Here is a 17,357-nt window from a genome sequence, read left to right as displayed (position 1 = left end):
TGCTTGGGCAGCAGACCTCTTTCCCCCAGTGGTGTTGCAACGGGGGTGCGGTGCGCCCCAGGTGCCATGTCTGGGGGGCGGGTGACAAGAAGGCACCCCACTGGGGCTCACCCCGCCATGGCAGCACAAGCAGCCATCGTGCCACCGCAGCTGCATGTGACAGATCCTCAGTTTGCGGCTGCAGCCGTGAACAGAGAATCCTGGTGCCGGTGGCAAACCGCTATGTACAGCACATGTGCGGCATCACACAAATGCGCTGTACTTAACGCCGCCGCACATGTGCTGTACATAGCGGTTTGCCACCGGCGCCGCTCCCGCGCTGTATTGCCACCAGCAATGGGATCCCTCCATCGCCACTACAGCCGCCTGTAGAGGATCCTCCATTCGTGGCTGCAACTGCCAGCAGAGGATCCTGGCACCGTCCGTACAGCGCTGGAGCACCAGCGCCAGCAAACCGCTATGTACAGTGCATGTGCGGTGTTGCTACATGCGGCGCATGCATCGTACGTAGCGATGCCACACATGTGCCCTACGTAGCGACGCTCCACCCCGGGTGTCACAACACCTTCATTTGCCCCTGGTTCCCCCTTCTCCTCCCTTTCCTCCCAAATCTGTTCTAATTTTTTCTTGACTTTCTGGAGCAGGTTGGGGGATAGCATGGGGTGTCTGGAGAGAAATGGAAGTCCCATAGTGTAAGTGGAATTAGTTCCGCTTGTGCAATTATTTCATTGAATACCACTCACATTCTTTAACTTCGCATTGCAAGCAAGCAGTCATGCTCTTTTCTACATCACACAAAGTTTAACTCTTTTTCCGAAGAGCTCAGCAAAGTTTTCTATGGTTTCCTTCTCCATGTTCCTTCTGTCCTCCGTTTTTTAAGCAAAGCAAGTTCTCTTCCCGACAACAAAGTCATCCGGTAGAGCACAGCGACTAATCTTTCAAGCTTTATATAACCACCTCCTGTAGCCCTCTGTGTGTTTTTAAAGCAATTGTCTTACATAAATGTGTTTCATCTGGCTCTCAGGCAGCTCAACCATCAGGCAAAGGAAGGGAAGGAGTTTGAGGGAATATTCATGTCTCTCTAACATGCTGGGAAGAGAAAGATTAAGAACTGTAATTTTTGTTGGTGGTTATTAGACAAAACGGTAGGAATTGGTGAATTTTTCACTTTTGGCTTTTCTTGGTTTCTCATTTTTCCAATGTTTTTTTTTTTTTCATTTTTTTCAATGCATGATTTTTATTAGTTTGCATAATTCAAAATACAAAAATAAGATATACAGATTCAATTATTACTTTCACAGATTTTTAAATGTGACTTCCTTCAACCTTTCCACAAATCATCCATACTAATCTTTTTTGTAATTTCGCAGTTCTTAGTTTGTAATGCCATTATTCATCCTAATTCTCCCGTTTCTCTTTAGACAGTACCCTTTACTTTTTACAGAGCTCCTTTGAAACCCACTAGTGTTATCTGTCCATCGCTTAGATCTTCCAGATAGTTCGTGAAATTTTCCCAATCTTTAGTAAACCTCTGGTCCTTTAAATATCTGATTTTCCCTGTCATCCTATCCATCTCCACATATTCTAATAGTTTTGATCTCCAATCCTCGATTGTCGGTAGACCCTCTGATTTCCAGTTTTTAGCTAATAAGACTCTTGCTGCCGTTGTTGCGTACTGGAACAGCTTGTAATCTTCCCTCTTTATCTCCCTTCCTACCAATCCCAACAAAAAGGCCTCTGGTTTTTTAACAAAGGTGTATCTCAAAATTTTCTTCATTTCGTTATATATACTCTCCCAGAACCCTTTAACCTTCTGGCATTCCCACCACATATGGTAGAAGGTCCCCTCCCTTTTCTTGCACTTCCAGCACTTATTACAGGATCCATACATCCTAGCTAATTTTACAGGGGTCATATACCAACGGTAGAACATTTTCATTAAGTTTTCCTTCAATGTCACGCAGGCCGTGAACTTAAGATGATGTTTCCAGAGTTTTTCCCATTCTTCAAAGTAGATGTTACGGCCTAAATCTCTTGCCCAGTATGTCATTACTGACTTAACTTCCTCGTCAATTAAATTCCAATCCAGTAACTGATTGTACATTTTAGACAAAGTTTTTATATTATTGTTCAATATCTCATTTTGGAATCTGGAATTTTTATCGGCATATCCTTTATCTTTAGTATCTTTCCTAAACATATCATTGATCTGGAAGTAATGCAGCCAGTCATAAACTTGGTCCTTGACCAATTCGTACGGCTTCATTTTCCACTTTCCTTCTTCTTTGATTAACAGTTGTTCGTAGGTAGCCCAGTTAGTCCTCATATTGATCTTTTTGGCACTCATGACTTCTAGTGGCGACAGCCAGTGGGGGGTTTTGGGTTCTAGCATGTCTTTATACCTCTCCCATACCTCAATCAGTGGACCCCTAAATATATGATTTCCAAAGTCTTTATGCACTTTCCTCCGCCCGTGCCATAAATAGGCATGCCACCCAAATCGGTTGTTGTGTCCCTCTAAGTCTAGCACTTCCTTGTCTTGCAGTTTTATCCAAGTTTTTACCCAGCATAGGCATGACGCCTCGTAATATAACTTCAAATCTGGCAGGGCAAAACCTCCCCTTTCCTTCACATCAGTCAGCAATTTAAATTTTATTCTTGGTTTCTTGCCCTGCCAGATAAATTTAGAAATCTTCCTATGCCAGTCTTTAAATATCTTTGTACCTTTAACCACAGGGATATTCTGGAACAAAAACAATAATCTAGGAAGTACAGACATTTTGATTGTAGCTATTCTGCCCCAAAATGACAGTTTTAGTCTGCCCCATGTTTCAATATCTTTCTTGACTCCTTTCCATACTGTTTCGTAGTTATTTTTAAATAGATCTATGTTTTTTGACGTTACCCATACTCCTAGATATTTCGCCTTCCTGGTCACCTCTATTTCCGTTTCTCTTTGTAATTCTTCAACTGTATCGGTTTGCATATTCTTAACTAATATTTTGGTTTTCCTTTTATTTAATTTGAAGCCAGCCACTTTTCCAAATTGGTCAAATTCTTCAAGTGCCTCTTTTATTGAGTCTATTGGGTCTTCCATTGTTACGACCAAGTCGTCCGCAAATGCCCTGATTTTATATTCGTTCTGCCCAACCATTACTCCTTTTATACCTTTGTTTTTTCTTATTGAATTTAGGAGGACTTCTAGCACCATTATAAACAACAGTTAAGTTCAGTTCTTGACATTTCCACATCAGTTTGTGATTTACTTTTTTTGTTTTAAGAGTCCTAATGCTAACTCATCAGCATTTTTGTATGAATTTCACCTTACATATTTTGCTCTGCAATTTTGCCCAGTGTACACATTTTGCAGAGCAATTTCCCCTAACCTCAAGGTTAGACTACTGCAGTGTGTTATATGTGTGGCTGCCTCTGAAGATGGTTCGGAAACTTCAGTGTGTGACAGATATAGGCTTCAATCCTATACACACAGACCTGGGAATAAGTCACACCATTGAACTCAGTGGTACTTACTTCTGATTAGACGTTCCTAGGATCACACTGTTATTGGTAAAGCATACTTATTTTTCTTGAACAGTTTTAAACTGCAATTTTCATTCTGGAGTATGAGATGTGGAAAAGGGAGAGGAACATATCTCCACAATTCAGCTTAATTTACATTTTATTTAAAGTTCAGTGCTCACAAAACCTCATGTCTTCAGAAAGGTTGAATGTCTAGACTGTAATTATAGCTAGTCTCCCTGGCGCCTGGTACTTCCAGATAGCATCCCTAACTCGTGGGAGATGGTTCTCTTTTATTAAAAACCATACAAGATTCGGGCCATGAAAATGTATTTAAATGCAACTAAAATATGCAGTCCTCAAACCTCCCACTTGATTTGACATAGGAAGCTGCCTTATTACAAATCATGATTTTGTCCATCAAATTCAGCATCATCTCCAACAGGTATGGGGAACCAGCAGCTCTCTAGATGTTGCTGGACTGCAACCCCCATCCATTTTCCCCAAATGACCATTGACTGTGCTGGTTGGGGCTAATGGGGGTTGGAGTCCAATAACATCCAGAGGGGCCACCGGCTGTAAGAAGAACCTACTGGATCAGGCCAGTGGCCTGCAGCAGCCAACCAGATGCAAATGGAAGAAGAAGAAGAAGAAGAAGAAGAAGAAGAAGAAGAAGAAGAAGAGGAAGAGTAATAGTAGTAGTTTGGATTTGATATCCTGCTTTATCACTACCTGAAGGAGTCTCAAAGTTGCTCACAATATCCTTTCCCTTCCTCCCCCACAACAAACAGTCTGTGAGGTGAGTGGGGCTGAGAGACTTCTTTCAAGTGTGACTAGCCCAAGGTCACCCAGCAGCTGCATGTGGAGGAGCAGAGATGCGAACCCGGTTCACCAGATTACGAGTCTACTGCTCTTAACCACTACACCACACTGGCTCTCTGGAAAGCCCACAAGCAGCACCTGAAATTTCAAGAAGCACAAAGAGGCTATTAGTGGCCTCTTCACAGGAGGGGAGAGTGCTCTAGTGTTCAATCCTATACTTGAGGGCTTCCACAGATGTCTGGGTGACCACTGGGTGACCACTGGGTGACCACAGGATGCTGTTCTTAACAGGCATTCAGAAGCATGTTGTCTCTCACTGTGGAGGTAGAACATAACTACCAAGTTAATTAGCCACTGATAGTCTTATCTTCAATGAATTTGTTCCACACTCCTGAACTACAATGATCTCCAGGTTTCAGTCAAGGGTTTTCCCCAACTTGGAAATGCCAATAATTGGACCGGGGACCTTTTCCACATAAAGGATGTGCCTGAGGTCTATCCCTTCTCCAGTGCCATTGCTGCATAGCATCTGCTTACAGGTTACAGCATGCACGTTCTAGCTGCCACTCACCTTTCTGTCTAGTGCTATTGTTCTCCATGGACATAAAAAGAGGTCCAAATGTCCATTTTGTCCAACATCCCGCTTCCCTCTGCAGCCATGCAGGGGCCCCCAAAGAGACCAGAAGCAAGTCCTCTGCTAACCCAGTGTCCTGTTCATAAGAAGTGTGCTGCCTTTGAACACTCGATTCCTTATCATGGCCAGTAGCTGTTGAAATACCCATCCTCTGTGAATGTGTCCATTTTGTAAAGTCTCAGCAGCCATAACCATACATGGTGTGACCACACTTGGAATCCTGTGTACAGTTCTGGGCGCCACACCTCAAAGAGGATGCTGTAGAGCTTGAAAAGTTTCAGGAAATGATCATTGGGCTAGAAAACTCTCTGGGGCAGGAGGGTTGAAACATTAGAGACTTTTTATTTGGGGGGGGGGGGAGAGATAAGGGCGAACAGGATAGAAATGTGTAAGGTGGTGTAGAGAAAGCCAACAATGATTTTTTTCTCCCTTTTTTGTAATACCAATGGTCATGCAAAGAAGCTGAATAGTGAGAGATTCAGGGCAGACAGAAAGGAACATTTCTCCACACAGCACATAGTGAAGACTGTGCAACTGTGCTATCACAAGGGGTACTGATGGCCATGTTAGAATTCCTGCTCCATGATTGCAGTCATGGGATTGTTGTCTTTCAAATGACGGTATATGTTTTGACTCCACAGAGTGGGAAGTGACGAAGACAGGATGTTTGTGTTACTGTGTTCCGTGAAGTGGGACTATTGTCCTTTGTTCTTTTTCTTTTTGCTCTCTGATGCTAGAGAGAGAGGGAGCCATGTTGCAGTGCTCCATTTGTGTTTATATGTAAATAAAGTAGATTAGCCAAAATGCTGAGGTCTGTCACGCAAGTTGCGCAAACTTTAAGTGTGCGGTGTCGGTTGGCATCGGTCACTGTGATGTTCGGGCTGAAGAAAGCTTTTGAAGCTCCCGAACGATCGGCCAGGAGGGAGGGAACATGCCAGTTGGGCATGTGTCTCTGCCAGGGTCCTACTCGAGTGTAGGCTGAACTCCTGACCAGCCACCCCTGTGGATGTCTTTAAAAGGGATTTAGAGAATCCAGGGAGGAAAAGCCTATCCTTGGCTGCTAGACAAGATGGCTGTGTTCTACCTCCACAGTTGGAGACAAGGTGTCTCTGAGTGCCAGTGGCTGTGGAGCTCAAGTGTGCAGAGCGCTTGCTGAAGCTGACGGGAATTGTATCTCAAGTCACCAGGCTGGTGGGAGTTGTAGCTGGAAGGCACCCAGTTGGTGAAGGCTGCATTGCTCCAGCTGTGCAGAAAGCAGCAGTGACCAGCAGAAGGGCAAGAAAAGAGACCAACAAAAAGGTAGCCCTCTTTCTGAAATCATTGACCCTTAATTCCCAGTAACTCTTTTAGAATTTGTGTGACTGATGCATAAGGGATGGATAGCCCAAGCCTCTTCATGTCTACTCAGAAGTTGGTTCTATTGAGATCAATTGGGTTTACACCCAAGCAAGTATGCACAGGATTGCAGCCGTGCTTCCACCAACTCTACAGTACCACTCCCCTCCTTTTTTAAACAATTACCTAACTGAAAACCCTAAATGCCGCCAGAAAGCCGATTTGCTTCTTTTTTGCTGAATTCTATTCTCAACTAACAAGATCTCTAGGGAACTGAGAGAACAATTTACTTCACTGGTTTTTCAGCGTTCTCTCAGGGGAGGGGAAGCATATTCCTTAGCATAGTACAATAGAGAAATCTAGATTGCACATACAGATTCTAGGATTTAGATATAGATAAGTGCTTGTAATACCCCTTGTCCAAGCCAGGCCTGTAACTTCTGAATAAAACAGTAGATGAAATATTCAAACATATGAAAAACAATGTGAAGTGCTGTTAAAGCCATCCAAAACCACGTGCATGGCAAATGTGCTGGGCGAGCCCTGCGAAGATGTGCATGAATGCATGTACACCATATTTCCTGCACACCAGGAGCATATCTACACAACAGAGTGCAGTAAAGTGGCAAAGCACATAGGTAACGTCCCCAATTCAATCCCAGCATCTCCAAGAAAGATTCTAATATGAAATCAAGCTTGCAACCAGTGTAGACCAGGGGTAGCCAACATAGCTGTTGCTGCTCTCCAGTTCCCACCATCCTTGGCCATTGGCTGTGTTGGCTCAGGTTGATGGGAGTTGTAGTCAAACAACAGCTAGGAAGCCCCATGTTGGTTATCTCAAGAACCCAGTATAGATGACCCTGAACTAGATGGACCAATAGTCTGACTTTGCACAGCGCCAGCTTCCTAGAGATGCCAACTTTTCATTTCAAAAATTCTGGTCCATGAGCAGAGCTTTAGGGGGAAACCTGAAGCTGGTTGTGGGGTGAATCCTAGTGGACTCCATAGCAGCAGTGTGAATACCAAAAAGTTTCTGATATATGCAGAGCTCATAGAAAGAGCTTTGTCTTTCCTCCTGAAGCTGGCGCTCAACAATAGGATGTGCTGAGCTTGAGTTCTGCTGTAAAATAGGAAGCGTCACAGGCAAGTGGGTTGGAGAGCAACCCCCAGCTGCCAGTCTGAGGTGGCCACGTTCTTCCGTCACCACCACTCTTCTCTCACAGCTGTGAGGGTGGGTGGCTGCTGGCTGAGGGAGGTAATGCATGTGCTCTGCTGTCTCATCTTGCAGCAGCAAGCAAAATGCTAAGCTGGAGCTAAAATTCAACAACCTTGCTTTTGAGTGCACAAGGGCCCTCGCATAATAATAATAATAATAATAATAATAATAATAATTTATTATTATTATTATTATTATTATTATTATTATTATTATTATTATTATTAATAATAATAATACCCCGCCCATCTGGCTGGGCTTCCCCAGCCACTCTGGGCGGCTTCCAAAAAAATATTAAAATACTGTAACACATCAAACATTAAAAGCTTCCCTAAACAGGGCTGCCTTCAGATGTCTTCTAAAAGTCTGGTAGTTGTTGTTCTCTTTGACATCTGGTGGGAGGGCGTTCCACAGGGAGGGCACCACTACCGAGAAGGCCCTCTGCCTTGTTCCCTGTAACTTGGCTTCTCGCAGTGAGGGAACTGCCAGAAGGCCCTCGGTGCTGGACCTCATTGTCCGGGTAGAATGATGGGGGTGGAGTTGCTCCTTCAGATATACTGGACTGAGGCCGTTTAGGGCTTTAAAGGTCAGCACCAACACTTTGCATGCAGAAGGTCTCTGGTTCAATCCCTGATTCTGCCTGGTTCAATTTGCCTGGTTCAATCTCCAGGCAGGACTGGAGACCCTTTTCTGATATCCCATAGAACCGCTACCATAGACAATACTGAACCAAATGGACCATGGATCAGACTTACTAGGTTTTTATGTAAATATGTGAATATACTGCTGATTTTGACCAAAAGAAAATCCAACTTCTCTCAAAAATTGTTGGCAACCAAGCTCGACATATGACCTTTCTTCAAAAAATCCAGGCTATTCTGCCAAAGTTAAAAGCAAAGCAGATCACAAATGACAAACAGCCCATCCAGTCTGCTTCCCTTTCTTCGAGCTTGATGAGAACTTTAAGAGAAGTCCCCTTTCCTTGTGACCCACAGGAATGGTCGTTCTCAGAGCTGGGGCTAAGACTAGGCTTCCTATACTGGTAATTACTTTTCCCCTCTAGAGCAGTGATGACCAAACTTAGCCCTCCAGCTGTTTTGGGACTACAACTCCCATCATCCCTTGCTAACAGGACCAGTGGTCAGGGATGATGGGAACTGTAGTCCCAAAACAGCTGGAAGGCCGTTTGGCCATCGCTGCTTTAGAAAATATATGAGAAACAAAAAATGGAATACAGACCCAAAGTGTGATCATAGACTTTAATATCAACATGGATGGAAGAATTTAGTCTTATTCAGTATGGAAAGAAAGAAATATGGTCAAATAAATTATTATTATTATTATTATTAATAATAATAATAATCTTGGACTTTTTGTAGGAAAAACAAATGAATGATTCTGAGGCACCCTGACTTAAATATTGTCTAACTGAAAGTGGAGAAGATGGATGTTCACATGGACAGAAGGTTTTAAATAACCATATTTTCTTTTTTCATGTAACTGGCGGATGAAAAACCAAGAGTTATTTTTTTAATCTTTTGCTAATGTTCCTTTTTCTGTTGTTTTCTTTATTTTATTCTTCTCTCTTCCTCTTTTTCCTTTCTTTATTTCTATTGTTGCTTCCATTCCCTTTGCTGTTTCTCTCTTTTGTTTTTTATTTATTTCATAGCTGAGGATGCTGCTGAACTCAAACTCCCATCAGTCCCAGGCAGCATGGCCAAGGAGCAGAGATAGTGGGAATTGTAGTTCAAGGGTTTCAGAAGGCATCTCAGTGGCTATCATGGGCTTAAGGCATTAGTTGGTCCCAATTCTTACCTTCTGCTTGAGAATAGTGACGTTTTGGTCCATGTGGTTCCCTTGCCTGAATGGACCCAGTCCTTTTTTGCTCTCCTGCACTTCATGTCCACACGCTGCACATACAGTCTGACAACAGAGTGATTGCAGCTTCTTGTTTTGTTTTTTTTTAAGAATAATTTTTTATTAACTGACCAATCACATCAAATCAAACCAAATTACATAAATTCCAAATTACACAGCCAAATTAAAAATTTTTGTTGGGGGTACCCATATTTCAAGTTCTGAAGGGGATCCAATCAACCTCTTGCTTCTTACTGCTGTTTTAATGTCCACAAATCTAAATGTTCACAGTACTATCCAGTCCTTTCTTCTTGTTTTTCCACATCTCTTGTTGTTATTTTCATATATTTTTCCTTTCTCTTTGTGACCTCTGATAGTCTCCACAAGCTGGTTAGACAGTTTGTAATCCTGCGTGGATATTATTATTTTTTATCCAGTAGCCATATCCAGACGTTCTCCATGTAACATCACTTCCATACATCAAAACAGTCTTAGCGTCATTAATCTTCACTAATCTGCCTCCTTTCTCAAAACCTCTGAGGAGATTCACCAGGAATGCAGTCTGAAAACAAGTCCATTCCTTCTCTCGGCTACAAATCCTTTGGCAAGATGGCGACTCCGAATTAATTGCTGCGCCATTCCAAAAGCTCTTATTGCTTCTCGATCTCCATAAAGCATACTTTTGGTTAAAGTTTATCTCCACACAGACCTTAATCATCCTGCTTGGGTCAGTTCAACCGACGATTCTAATGAGGAGGGGTTCTTGTAAATCACATAGAAGGAAAGTAAAAAAGTCTGTGTCCCCCCCCCCCCCAGTGATTGCAGCTTCTTGTGATCCCAGAGGGAGCCTTCATGATTTCCACATAGCCTCCTCTGTTCCAGATCAGTAGACTATGGACAGACAGAACAGAAAGCTGGCTCTGTGTTTAAAGCTGTCCGGGGAAATTGATAGTTTTGAAGAAATGAAAGTGATGCTTCTCAGCCTGATTTTATTCACATGCCAGGAGGTGTGAGAGGTCCCACTTGGGCTTCTGGATCAGTTTTCAGAAACCTGGTTTGAATTTCAAATATCCTTAATGTGAAAGAGTTCGGTGTTTTTGGTGGATAAATGAATGAGATTAGGACTATAAAGTATAAAGAGTGTGACTTTCTGTGATTCTATGCAGGCACAGAAAATGAACATTGGTACTCAGCAGAGTATCTAACATCCTTAGCAGCTCAGCTTTCATTTTGCAAAAACACAAGTTTCCAGCACCTCTGATTCTAGGCTTAAAGGTATGCACTAAATAAAGATTTGCAAGAAAAACCTCAGAAGGCAGGAAAGAGTAAGGGGGCAGGACCACTTGTTAATTTGAAATTAATTTGATTGGTGCAAGGAAGAACATGTCAGCATTTTGCATAACAGGCATGACTGACATCAGCATGGCACGCAATGTGCCTGCACAGCATGTAATGTGTGCACATGACATCAGCACATCATGTGGTGTACTACCTCTACCCTTAACCCCCCTCTACCCTTAGCCTCCCCCTACAGGAGAGGCGACATATAGCATTTTGTATTATTTGTGTGAGAGCTGGATCATAAAAAAGCCTGATCACCAAAGAATTATAAGAGAGCCAGTGTGGTGTAGTGGTTAAGAGTTAAGAGCGGCAGACTCGTAATCTAGTGAACCGGATTCGCGCCTCCACTCCTCCACATGCAGCCGCTGGGTGACCTTGGGCTAGTCACACTTCTCTGCAGTCTCTCAGTCTCACTCGCCTCACAGAGTGTTTGTTGTGGGTCACGAAGGGAAAGGAGAATGTTAGCCGCTTTGAGACTGCTTCGGGTAGTGATAAAGCGGGATATCAAATCCAAACTCCTCCTCCTCCTCCTCCTCCTCCTCCTCCTCCTCCTCTTCTTCTTCTTCTTCTTCTTCTTCTTCTCTTATACAATGTTTTAGACTTCCGTCAACACCTCTGATGATTTTTGGTTCTTTATCACTTATTCTGCATTTCTTAATTACTACTCTCAATTACCTTTCTTGCAATATTTCAAATAGTCCTCCTTACAAAACTTCTTGCAGTCCTACTAGTGTAATCTGTTCATTACAATTACTTTTCAAATAGTTTGTATATTTACTCCGACCTGCCCATATTTCTAGGATGGTTGTAATGGTTGTGAGGGGTTACTTGTACGTAACCTTACTTCAGTTCTGTTATTTTGCTTGCCCAACCATGCTTAGGGTCGGAGCTCGCCCTCCGTGACCTGTTAGTCACTTGCAGAATCCGAGAGTGGCCGTCTCTTGAATCTCTTCCAGCATAGAAGCTGTTTGACCCCTAGTCTCCTCCTATGTTCTCTGCGCGGAACGCGTCTGCACAAGTAAGGGGAAGGCAGGGGCGTCCCAGCGCTCTCTCCACTAGTTTCGGGGGAAGGGTCTCGGAGCCCTGTCACCAATTCCTCCATCTCCCTCTCTTCTCTATGGGTGTTACGCTGAAATCCTTCCCCCCCTGCTCGTCCCCTCTCCGGCATCGCTGGGTAGTCCTGCCTCCGTTTCTCGCTCTGATGGCAGTTCCCTGACAACGGTGATGGCATGTCTGCTATTTTCCCCCTGCTTTCTGATTTTCAGTGTCTTTCCTTTCCCCTCCTGGAAGGCTGAGGAAGTATGGGATGCCAGCGCTCTCTCCCTGGCATTCTGGGATAACTGGAGCGTAGGATTGCTCTGCCCCTTATTGATTCCCAAGCCAACTTGCTTGATGATATAAATCAAGCCACCCCCACCTTGACCCTGCGTTGTAAAATATTGATTCGGTTCCCCCATGATGCACTAGATAAAATTAGATCGTTGATGTCATTGAAGCTCACCCCGCTCACCCCAACCGGGATGTTGCTCTGTGATTTACGTTAATCATTCTCATGGAGTCAGTCCAGCCCTTTCGAAATAATGACAGCCTTGCAAGTGCGTAAGGAAAGCATGTCAGGGAGACTATTGTGAGTGATGTGCTAAGGATAAAACACCAGACAAACCTCTTCTCGGTTTTGCTGGTGAATGCTCACCTCCCCCCAAATACCCATCCAAATGAAGAGAATAGTCATGGAGCAGAACATAACAGTTCCTGGTTTCTAAAATGAGTGCTGCTGGTGCTCAGAATGGCAGTGACATAGGAAGCCCCTTAGCACCACCAGAAAGGGCTGGGAGAGCCCAATTTTAAACCCTTGGGATCTGCTGCCAGTTACTTCAGCAGAGACTTTGTGCTGGCCAATAAGCAATGGCTTTTTCCCACCTGACATGCCTCACCCTCCAGCCCTAGGAGTCTTCATAAGAGAGCTGTTTTCAGAGGAAGGACTGCGAAGGTTGAGAGGCTTTGTGTTGGCCATCAAGCAATGGCTTTTTTCCAGCCCTAGGAGTCTTTCCCAGACCATGACTTTAAGAACAGCAGAAGCAGCTAGGAAGAGAGAAGGGGAGTTCAGGGAGACATTAAGGGAGTTCACACATTGCGTTCAACAGGTGTGTGAACTTATGTACACCAGTAGCAGAAATGTATACTCATACAGTTATTATCTCATGTAACGAGTGTACAGTTTGTGCACAATAGCTGAGGTGTACACATCAACAAGTGTACACTCTTTCACACAAACATATGAAGAGAATGATTGTACCTGCATTCAGTATAACACATGAACAAGCCATCTGTTTTAATTGAAATAGGCTGAAACAGAGACAACCTGTAATTCCACCCTGAAGAAATTCCAATAGTCTTATGAGAGGGTTTTTTTGTTTCGTTTTTTGTTTCCTCTTAAAATTCATCAGATCTAGGGTGGCTTCTTTGCATCACTAAAAGCAGAGGATAAAATAAGATATGGATTTGTATAAAATGTGCACCTGCTAATTTATATGTCTAGATGCAGATTTGGAATCTGTGGACCATCTCCTGTTTGCTATCTCTGAGAACATTTGCTCATCTTATTGTCAAGCTTGTAGCTTCCTTTTAAATTCCTCAGATGTTTCACCTGAGAAGAACCCTTCAAATTTGCTTCACGTTTGACTTTTGGTGAAATCTGGTGGCAGCAGAAGTGTTATGTGGAACACCCCTTATTTTGGATCCCCTTGAAATTCCCATAATGTTTTAACAAAATTAAAATATCCAAAAAAGTTCCATTTTCAGTTTATGCAAGGTTTTTGGTGAGTATACTTGAGTATATAATGAAGCCCAATATTTCACCCTACCCCACCCCCCAAAAAAAATCCTACGTGGCTGCAGTTGTAAAACTCTTACAATAATAAAGGTCAATCTGACTAGTCAGGTTGTTCATCTTATTTTCCCCACAGGAAATTCTCAAAGCAAACCGCCCCCCCCCATAACAGGTCTGAAAGTACAGACAGGGAAATTTCGTAAATAGATCTTTTCATTTTGGAGGCTATGATTGAGAGATACGCCCTAGAGTTTCTTGGAACAGCAATGAAGATACTTCAAGTGAACGGAAAGTTTCTCCAGGGAGGCTTTAAAATTGACTCCTTTAAAGTGAGTATTGATTCTATTAAAGCCGTGATGTAGTGAACTACCATAATGGATTTGAAGGACCAGCAAAATACCAGAGAAATAAAGGTCAAAGGCTGAAATCCTAACCTTGATTACATAGGATTGTAGCTAAAATGTGTTAATTCTCCCCACCCGGCCTTACAGTCCTCCCATAAATAAACTTTCTTGGGCCGCCAGGATGATGTGATTAAGGATCAGAACAAATTTGGTACAGCAGATCCATGATTGGGCTCTCAACCCCTTTTAACTCAAAAGCAGCTGCACTGAGTTCCAATTTTGAACAGAGCATTGTTGCTTCAGAAGGTGGTGCTTAGCTTCCCCGCTGCCTGGCCTTGTTTTTCCATCCCAGATTTCTTACTGAAACTGCTATTAGCCCAGTGATTTTTTGGGGGGAGGGGCAGAAGGGGTAGGAATAATAGATACTTGTATTATCAAACTAGTTCCCCACCCCAGCAGAGCTAATAGCAGCTCTGGGTGGGTGGGGTATTTAAATTAGGAAAATGACACATGGGAAAGTGATTTACCAACTATTCTGTCCCCAGCACTGCTACGCTAACCAACATCAAAAATATCACTTTTTCTTTAAAAAAAAACACACCCGTGTCTCAGACATAAGACATCACGGGAAATCAAATGTCCCTATGGCACCTGCAATTTTCCCATGGCACCTGAGATCTTTGAATGGATCCTCAGTGAGAACTTTTTGCTTCTGTCAGTCAAGTAAGTGGAAAGAAGGCTGGGAGAAACTTTTCTCTGACTCAGATTGGAAGGCAAGATACTGAGATTTATAGGAAACTATGAAGTTCTTCTGACACTAGTAGTGCCCAGGTCATCAAGAACTCTACTCTTGGTACCTTTGCTTTCTGAATATAGGATTTTTTTCCTGGCATGGTGCCCACATTGTGGATTTTCCTCCATAGTGGGCACATTCTCTTTTTGCTTCTGTTAAACTGACATGCTGTCAGGCTTCAGGGAATCGAATCCCTCCCCCTGTGGCAGTAATTAAGTCAATCAAATGAAAAGAGCACTCTTACCAGATAGTTTCTTTAATAATCACAGCAAGAGACAAAGGAATGCATATCTCTCTAAAAACGGCGTTGCTCCCTGTAAAGGTTCACCCCCTTTGTCCCCATTAATCAACATCATTCCTACGTCTGGTAATCTGAGCTTGCTGTCTTTGCATTTTCTGTTCCATCAGTCTCAGAGCCTGCTGAGTCCTAGGCGAAGGGGTGGGTGGGTCAAGAATGCTGTCCAAGGACACTGAATCTGCCAGCTGTCTCTCCCCTGGTGTTTTCCTCATCTAGCTGTTCCTCACCCAGTATTTCCCAGCTTTCCCCCCTCCAAACTATGCCCCTCTGCAAACTACTGATCTAACAAGCCACTCTGTGAACATATTAGTGCCAAGTGTGGCTCAATGAGAACTTACCCCCCCCCCCCCGAGTTCAGACAACTGCAGAAAATTATGATTCCATCCTAATGAACCTGAAGCATATTCTCTATATTTACTCCACTTGCTGTATCTTTTCAGCCTGAACATTGCTCAACAGTCCTTTTTACCCATACTAAGCCTTATGTTTCACTTCCACTATGTGGAGAAGAGACAGATAGCAGAAGCAGCTATAAATTCAAAAGATGGCAGATCTTTGAAGGCCACAGTCTTTTACCTAGGTGTGCTGGTCCGGGGGGGGGGGGTTACCGTGAGGCGTGGTCAGAGTCCAGTCCTGGATCGAGGGTCTGGAGACTGTCCACCAAGGGCGAAGCAGGGTCCAAAGCAAGAAGCCGGGCGTGGTCGGGAACTCCGGAAAAACAGGTCTGGGTGCTGGCAGAAACAGGTTTCCAACGACGTTGCTCCCACAACCTGGGACCGGGCTGACTGGCCTTTATCTCCTCTGGGGCCTAGGGCGGTCCCGGCCCACAGGTGACTCAACTCTTCTGGCCTTAAGGTGAGCACTCCTCATGAGAGAACCTAGTTCCCTCTGCCTCTCTGCCCTGAGCCTCTGCAGCTCAGGAGAGGCTGGAGGGTTACTGGACCCAGAGGCCACCTCACCTTCCCCTGACAGGGCTGGGAGAGGAGCACCTGCAGGCAATGGGTCCTCAATCACCCCCGGAAGCCAGAGTGGATTCATCTGGTGTCTGCTCCTGAGGATCTGGCACAGGTGCGGGCCCTTCAGATTCAAGGCTTTGCCCCGGCTCAGCTGGCCGTGGAGGCGGGGACTCCCATGCAGGCTGGGATTCCTCCGGTTCAGCCTCTGAATCAGATTCCCAGGCCATCACACTAGGAGTATGTCCCACTGAATTCTGTGTGCTTGACTTCTAAGCAGAAATGCACAGGGTTTCACAGTACAATATGTTCTGAGCACATATCAGTGGAGTCTGCTTGCAAATGCACTGATCCAAGGCAGCTTCACATTTCCTAACATGGTTGCTGCAACGAGTAACCATAGAATCATAAAGCTGTAGAGTTGGAAAGGACCACAAGGGTCTTCTAGTTCAACCCCCTGCAAGGCAGGAATTTTTTGCACAACGTGAGGCTTGAACCCACAACCCTAAGATCAAGAACCTCATGCTCTACCAAATTGAGCTATCCCTGGTGATCCATTGCTTTGATTTATTATGTTAATACTCCACTTCTACCCCCACTACAATCCTGTGAGACACATTAGACCAGGCATCCCCAAACTCAGCCCTCCAGATGTTTTGGGACTACAATTCCCATCATCCCTGACCACTGGTCCTGTTAGCTAGGGATGGTGGGAGTTGTAGTCCCAAAACATCTGGAGGGACGAGTTTGGGGATGCCTGCATTAGGCCTTGAGATGGCAACTGGTCCAGCCCCTTTTCCTTCCTCCTCCTTCCTTTGGACCTTTTGCTTGTCCAAAACTACCTTCCATTCTAGTTCCAACAGACAACCTTCTAATGCATGGCAGAAACTCCCCCTGCCCCGGATCAACACAAACCTACTTTCATGTATTTCATTTTTTCCCCAGTTAACAAAGCATCCACTCCCTTCTTGCTACTCTCCTTAGCCAGCCACTAATCTCTGCCCTCACTTTTGCCTTCTTCTAAGCATCCGTTACACTAATTGCATGGCTTCCAGCCATGTCAGGGGATTTTAGAGGATTTAATTCTAGGGGTGTGCATATGGGGTATTGACCACTGGGGCCGAATTCACTCATTAAATCTGGGATAGTACATGATGAGTGCAGTGCAGAATGCCTAAAGGAGTCCCTATAGTTCAAAGGGGTGGGGAAGCGCTGTGTGAGGGGTTCTCTGTCTGCTCCAAACCAGTATGATTAAAAATAATGTGCTGGCAGAGATGGAGAAAAAGACCCCCTGACAAATGTGTTGCTGTGGAGAAGAGGATGTAGGCCATTGGGATCAAATTAAAGAAAGGGGATGGTAAACAAAATTTGGAAGAACATCTGGGTGGTGTGAGATGTTTGACAGTGGAACAGAC

This window comes from Podarcis gaigeae (assembly GCF_964106915.1).
Source record: "Podarcis gaigeae genome assembly, chromosome: 9".
In the NCBI taxonomy this organism is placed as follows: Eukaryota; Metazoa; Chordata; class Lepidosauria; order Squamata; family Lacertidae; genus Podarcis; species Podarcis gaigeae.
This window is presented reverse-complemented; position numbering follows the sequence as displayed.